This window comes from Nannobrachium achirus, assembly GCF_963921795.1.
Source record: "Nannobrachium achirus genome assembly, chromosome: 4".
Classification (NCBI taxonomy): Eukaryota; Metazoa; Chordata; class Actinopteri; order Myctophiformes; family Myctophidae; genus Nannobrachium; species Nannobrachium achirus.
In genome coordinates, this window is record NC_137813.1 from 46,621,650 (window position 1) to 46,629,285 (window position 7,636).

Genomic DNA, 7,636 nt, shown 5'->3' on the forward strand with positions numbered 1-7,636 from the left:
AAAGAAATAGTACTCTTTCCACCACTGGACATACCTACAGTATGAACGCATCACAAAGCAGAACCTAAGGATACACATTTATTACATGGATATGATAATATACCTATGAACCCCTCATACAACAGAACCTAGATACAAGATACAAAGTTATGGACATGATAATATGAGCGTACATACTGTATGAACCTGCATGGATGCTGACACAATGAAGACATGAATGCTACTATAGGAGGAGGCTGGGACGGTGGAGGGAGTTTGTTCGCTGACAAGCTGTCAATTAAAGGCAGCGGAGAGAGATGCTGAGAATGTAAAAGTGTGTGTGGCGTGGCGTTCTGCTTAAACAGACTGCTTAGTTGTTCCATTGTGGGTTGGTGTGATGGGAGGTGGGTGGATGAACATAAGACTGGCTTGAATCTTCCTTCACGGAAAATTGAATTTGCATTTAAGACACATGGACTTGGTCATGTAATCTGGCACATATCAAAGCTATTGTCAGGTTCAGCTACTATTATAATAACGTGACAAAATAGGAGTTATAATGACATGAGATCTCAAAAGACAGTATTTCATTGGATACATCAGGGGTCTTCAACAGGGGGGCCGGGACCCCCAGGGGGTCCTCAGAGTTACTACAGGGGGTCCTCCAAATCTTTGTGTGATAGAAACTTTTTTCTCTTTTTTTATATTAAACACTAGCGTCCATTCTTAGAATATTCATAGAATTCTTTAGCCAAAAATAGCCGATCTACAAGCTCACAACGCCTCGCGCTGCGAGGCGTTGTGAGCTTGTAGATCGGCTATTTTTGGCAAAGAGCTTTGGTGTAGAGGGGAAAAAAGCAGACTAAGTACGAAGTGAAAGGTCAAGTTTTTTAGGTATTGACGGTTCAAGTGGTTAAATATCTGAAAACACAAATTGACATACCAAAATACACTGATGGTTGTGCTGTCAAACAATGAAACTATGGAATCTATGTAAATGTGGGGGTCCCTGCTTCATCTCTCTCTCAACTAAGGGGTCCTTGGCCTGAAAACGTTGAAGACCCCTGGTATACATGATATCTACTGAAGTTCACTCAGTTATTATGCAGTTTATAGACCAGTATGCTCTTTCAAAATGTTGTTCCCAGGGACCAGGCATGCAGTAGCACAAAGCCAAACAAGAGCCTATAATGTAATGAAATGCATAACAAGTAATATTAGCTGAGCAACAAGGGCGTTCACTCTATATGCCCTTTATACAATGTGCTAGACCCCTTGGAGATGCATTACTGAGGTGGAGCGTCATACAGTACCTAGTCTGGGATCACTTCACTTTTCGAGGTTTGATCCGGACGGGAGAGGAAACCACTTTACGTCATGTTGTAGTACTCAAAGGACTACAATTTGCAGGAACTATCAAAACGGATTCAGTTTTAACCCAAAATAATTCCCCTGCGCTCAAGGACATACTTTTAGGGCCTACCTAATAAACTCCTTGATGCGGCGTAGTTTTGCTTTTGAAAAATTTGTTTAGGATATGCATCTTTTATTCCAACTCGTAGCGACTGGCAAGACTACACTAGGCTACTCGAGCATTGTAATAGGGATTGGGGAAACAAACGGAGGGAGCCAAAACAAAGCGACGCCGCTTCTTCGGCTTGTGGTTTCCGCCTAGACCGGATCAAACCGCCGGTTGTTAACGATCACTAGGCTTTCCCTCAGAAAGCCTGGTGGGCGAGGTTATACAGTACCAACTGTACCATCAGCTCCCAGTACATAAAGTTAGCCAAGCCGTGCTACTCATTCACTGAGTAGTACAAACAATACACGTGACAGGTCTGATAGAATGTGCTGCAAGTAGGCAAATGTGAAATCGTATAAATCAAGGAACTATTGTTTTTTCAAATGAGTTTTTCTGTTGAATAATCCAGTCAGTATTACAAACAGCAGTTTCAGCATAATACAATACTTATTATTTGTCCTTAAACTAGTAACTGCCGTGAGAGATGTGATATAACACATAGGTTTACAGGATTTTTCTCAGCCTCTTGATACGAGGAGGTTTAACAACATTCAATCTCAAACTATTCTCAGATTTCAAAGTATGTCACGTTGTTTGATTACAATCTACACTGATAAAATGTACAAAACTGAAAATGCAGCACTATCCATGAGACCCTGTCACAAACAAACACAACATGTTTGTAAAACAAGTATCACATAACGGCCCCATAACTTCTGAAGTTGTGCTTCTATATATACAGTATGATAGATATTAATAGTATGATAGATATCAATAATAATATTGTTATACATCATTATATGATGTATACAGATATAAATACATAGATAGAAACTTAAAGATAAATACAGATACACCTGTAGATATATATTACATACAGTATATTACTATTATTATTATTATTATTATAATCTCTTAATCATTGATTACTGTATCTTGATTCCAAGTGTCTACACGTCACTGGATCCGTTGTCTTCGTCTTTGGTGCTGTGGCAGAACAGAAGGAACTGTAGGTTAGCAGCAGGTAAATAAAAATGCTTTTAAGCATTTCATAGAGATGGGTGGGGTTGATGCATAACACGGTTAAGAGTAAGATTAACGAGTGAACAGTGCAACACAGAGAACATGAGCCATTCTCTCACCCTCCGCTGTCGTTGCTGTTTCTCCTCAGCAGCCGTTGTTGTTCTTCAGTGTGATGATGATGGTCAGCCTTCTGTTCACCAGAAGCCTCAACATCAGATGTGTTTCCAGTCCTGGAGGCACGCTCATCACTAGGAAAGAAAACACGATCTAATCATTCATAACTGAATTACACTGTATCATATGCTTTGGATGCAGTTTAGAAAAAAAGATTATGTCATCCGAAAATAGAGGTTATGCGTGTGACATCATCATCGTACCTGGAAGTTATGCGGGAACGCCTACTGAGAGGCAAAAAAAACTACTTTCTGGCCTTGACAGTCCTTACATCCAAACAGAAAAGTCCTATCTGATTGCATTAAAGCAGGGGTCTTCAACATTTTCAGGCCAAGGACCCCTTAGTTGAAGAGAGAGATGAAGCAGGGACCCCCACAACCTTTTCATAGATTCCATTATGGTTTCATTGTTTGACAGCACAATCATCAGTGTATTTTGGATTCATGTCAATTTGTGTTTCCAGATATTTAAACCACTTGGACCATCAATAATAAACTTGACCTTTCACTCTGTACTTAGTCTGCTCTTTTTCCCCACTATACCAAAGCTCCTTGCTAAAAATAGCCGATCTACAAGCTCACAACGCCTCGCAAGCACGAGGCGTTGTGAGCTTGTAGATTGTAATTTTGGCTAAAGTTCTCAGAATATGGACACTAGGGTTCAAGTGGTTAATATAAAAAAGGAGAAAAAAACTTTCTATCTCTCAAAGATTTGGAGGACCCCCTGTATTAACTCTGAGGACCCCCTGAGGGTCCCGGACGCCCTGTTGAAGACCCCTGCATTAAACAACGTTAAACTCACTTTTCCACGCGATTTGCCATTCACTTTATGCATGCACATACCCTCTATAAGCAATTATAATGAATTGACCAGAGAATTGTTACCACTTCAATCCTATACTTAGTTAAACAGAATCTCAAGAGCTCTATACTAATCCCCCTGTTGTTTTCGCTGTACATTAAATATCTTCGCAGAGAATAGCTGATCTGCAAGCTCTTTGCGATGTGCGAGAGCTTGTTGAATTATATCGGACCACATCGTTTTATAAGCCCCAGAATTGCAGGATGCTAGGGTTCAAGTGGTTAAAATGTAATTGATCTCTAGGGAACAACACGTGGCGGAAACAAACAAATACAAATAAGCGGTTTTAAATAGCCTGCGACGATGCACAGCACAGGTCTTCCGTGCCGTGCGAGCGACCCATGGATGTATAAAGAAAAGAGTTAGAACAAACACATTAAGAGCATGATGATCTTTGTTGATCTTTGATGCTTCTATCCCCCCTGCTACTTAATATGCACATGCATGTGTAATTCCAAATGGATGTGGGAGAACTAGAATGGTGTGTAGGCTACGTATGTCACGGAGGTTACATCAAGTGGAGATATTCCATTGTGGATGTTTCATTTTAATTAGACTCAGGAGGAAAGCTCTGGAAGGCTCAAACCTAAAGGCCGATTTATACTTCGTCAAACGACATAGCCGCGGACCAGAAATAGCAGATCTATAGGCGCGTCAGATCAAGCATAAATTAGGCATCAGCAGTAGATCCTATATTAGCCCCTTTCCAAACCTCATGGGTTATCATGCCTGATGCTGCTGCATACCAAGGCTCTACCAAGTAAACAAGACCATGATACCAGTTGTTGGACCACAATACCAGGTCATGCTGTGAGTGAGGTAACCAGTCCAGAAGGTTAGGGATAAGTTTAGGACTAGCCATAGTTTTACTGAGGTTAAGTTTTGGAATAAGGTTAGGTTTAGGCATAGTTTTACTGAGGTTAAGTTTAGGTATAAGGTTAGGTTTAGGCATAGTTTTAGTGAGGTTACGTTTAGGAATAAGGTTAGGTTTAAGTAGTTTTAGGAATTTAGGAATACGGGGTGGAGGGGGCACTGTGGCGGAGTCGGTATCGCTGACGCCTCTCAGAGCTAGAATGTCCATGGCGAGCATGTTTTGGGGCGAGCGTTCTTGTATTCGTGAGTGACTATCTTAGGGCGTTGTGAGCTTGTAGCCTACGTATTACGGCTATTGTCACAACATTATCTGTGGAAAAACTAAACTGAATGTCTCAACGCCTACAATTCCAAGTGCTTGTCAGGGTGGGGGGTCCCCAGTTCATTATGATTATTTTGGGGGGTCGCGGCCTGAAAAGTGGGAAGCTTTCAAGTATTTATTCAGATTACAGTTAGGGCTACAATGTGCTTGCCAAAATGCACATTGCAATCTTCTTCACGACCCAATAATTGCTGATGTCATAAAATTGTAAATGAGATAAAATATCCATCTCTACACATCAATACTAATCACATGAGAGAGAATGAATGATTTTGAATGAGTTTACATGGTTTTGATGTCAGTTCCGTTCTTGCTGTTCAAGCCTCCTGGGTCATCCCTCAAGTTCCTGAAAGACATGATCAAAATTTAAATTTTACCAAGACTAAGAGCAGTGGTGGAAAAAGTACAATTCTTTTTTAAGTAAAAGTATCACTACTGCAATGTAGAAATGCTCAGTTACAAGTAAACATCCGGTAATCAATATTTACTTGAGTACATACTGTAAGTATTGGCATCAAAATATACACCAAAATTAAAAGTTCTCATATTTCAGAATGTCCCGTTTCACAAGGTATATGTTTAAAATGTATTCAAATCTTTTGAAAATAGCAGATCTACAATCATACAACGCGCCACAATGCAACACGTTGTGAGCCTGTAGATCGTCCATTTTTAAATTGGGCTGAAGTTGTATAATTTAATATCTACAAAGTAACTATTTAAGTTTTCAAATAATTGTAGTGGAGTAAAAAGTACAATATTTTCCTCTGAGATTGGAAGTAAAACTATTGACAATTGGAAACACTCAGGTAAAGTGAAACTACCTCAAATAAGTCTACTTGTGTAAATGTAATTAGTTACTTTTCACCAATGAAAAAATACAGAATAGGGCTTAAAGTCCATTCAGGCTACCTGTTCATGGCTCGTTTGCTTGAGATGTCATTTGCATCATCGACAGTTAAGGGGCCGGCTTTCAGTTCCTCAGAGCTACTGTTACCATGCGTTGCAGCCCTTGAAACACAAATATACAAGGTTAAGAAGTCTCATTGTTCTCTGATCTATTTAAAGGAACACATCCCCTGAAGTTCAAAAAGAGAATTGCACACTTGAGAAGGCATACAGATTCTCTCACTCATTAGGTTGCTTGCGCGGGCTGAGGGCCACCCCGAGGGCTTCGGCAGTCCCGTCATCAGTCTCGGAATCGATACTGTGGAGGTAAAAGGGTTGCCGTTAACATATTACAGTCAAGACTTCTCTGAGCGATGAAAACAACTATTACTGTTTTGATAGAGAGGCTAATATGGAGTCAACATAATGTGGTTGCACTATGAAATGGGTTAACAGCATTGAACCTGGAATCTTCTTGTGCATTTCCCACATCCTCATTGCTTCCACGTAGATCGGTGTGCGTGCGCAGTTCATTCAGCCTTCAACAACAAAGCAGATGACAAAGCAACTTCAACTTCCTACTAACCTGAAGATATAGGCTTTACCAACGTGACCTGTGCCGACATTGAAATATGAGCTCCTCATCACTAAGCTCAACTAATGCTCCCTCTGTTAAACACTTAATACTATATATTTTGTCATACAACCAATAGAACAAATATTATAAATATAAAAATAATATATAAAAAGAAGCTTGCAGATCTGCTACTTTCACTCATTTTGACAATGTTGGTACATTTTTGCCTATAATAACATGCTCAAAATAGGGATGCCAGTGGGTGAACGAGGTACGGACATGGCTCAATCACTATGGTCTTGTTGTCTTAAACATCACTTACTTAATTATTATTATTTCAAAACATTTTCAATAAACATTCCCAAAAAAGCTAAGCTTTTTTCATGAATTTTCATGAATTAAAAATAAAATTCTATTATTCTTTTCAGTACTTTTCATGAAGAAATAAAATAAATCTAAGAAATTCCATAAATTAGCAAACAAATGTTTCAGAAGTAGTGAAAATAGCCGATCTACACAACGCGGCGCGAAGTGACACGTTGTGAGCTTGTTGATCTGCTATTTTCACTTGTTTTGGTCCTGGGCAAATGTGTAATTTCTCTTTTGGGTTTGGGAACCACTGACTTACAGTATCCTCTTGTGCACAAGCACCGCAGTGAAGTGTGTTTTTAAACCCAAATGTATCAAGGAGATTTACTTTGCAGTGTTAGTAGCAGACATGAATCCTAATAATATCCTAATGAAATCAAATGTTTTAAAGTTTGAAAAGAGTTTCTGACTAAAATGATGAAGGACTAGATAATAATAAACCAAAAGCAAAGATAACATTATCAACACTCTTAACATGCTGCCAATATACTTATCCTGTGGATCAATTTACAACGACACAAGTCTTTCATGTGTGTTCAAATGAAAAATGTGTTCCTACAGTAACAGTACAATCACTGACCTGATCCGCTCCCCTCCTCCCCTCTCTGGATCGTAAAGCCCCATTCTGCAACCAGGAAAGGATATGATGCAACTCATATACAGAATACTTAACAATACAGGAAACAATCACTAGCATTTGCTTCTTCTACTGTATCTAACAAATAAGAACCACAACATTTCGCAATCAATGTCATTGCATCATCATCATCATGTGAAAGTTGCGTAATAATTCGTTGTTTATCCATGCCTGGAAAACGGAAGCCGTGTTTTGATGTATTTATTAGATCCCCATTAGCTTACTGTACAGTCACTGCAGCTGCTCTTCCTGGGGTCTTAAAAACATGTCATCTTCAACATCAGCTTATTTCATACAAAAAAACATACATTCCGTTCATACAATACACAACAATACAACACAAAAACATATAACCTTTCCAATACATTTGATAGCTCCATAGTACAGATTCAACAATTGATGTCAAGTGGG

The 7,636-nt window shown here is 39.3% G+C and overlaps 1 long non-coding RNA gene across 2 annotated transcripts; it reads right to left on the reverse strand.

Moving 5' to 3' along the window:
• Positions 1 to 2,644: 2,644 nt before the first annotated feature.
• On the reverse strand, positions 2,645 to 6,482 carry LOC308283855. Of its 2 annotated transcripts, XR_013961971.1 has the most exons (5): positions 6,107 to 6,482; positions 5,887 to 5,961; positions 5,667 to 5,765; positions 5,041 to 5,100; positions 2,645 to 2,772 (listed from the first exon to the last, which is right to left on the reverse strand). It is a non-coding gene; the product is annotated as an uncharacterized lncRNA (long non-coding RNA). The 2 variants fall into 2 exon arrangements; XR_013961972.1 differs by having other exon boundaries at positions 5,887 to 6,482.
• Positions 6,483 to 7,636: the final 1,154 nt, after the last annotated feature.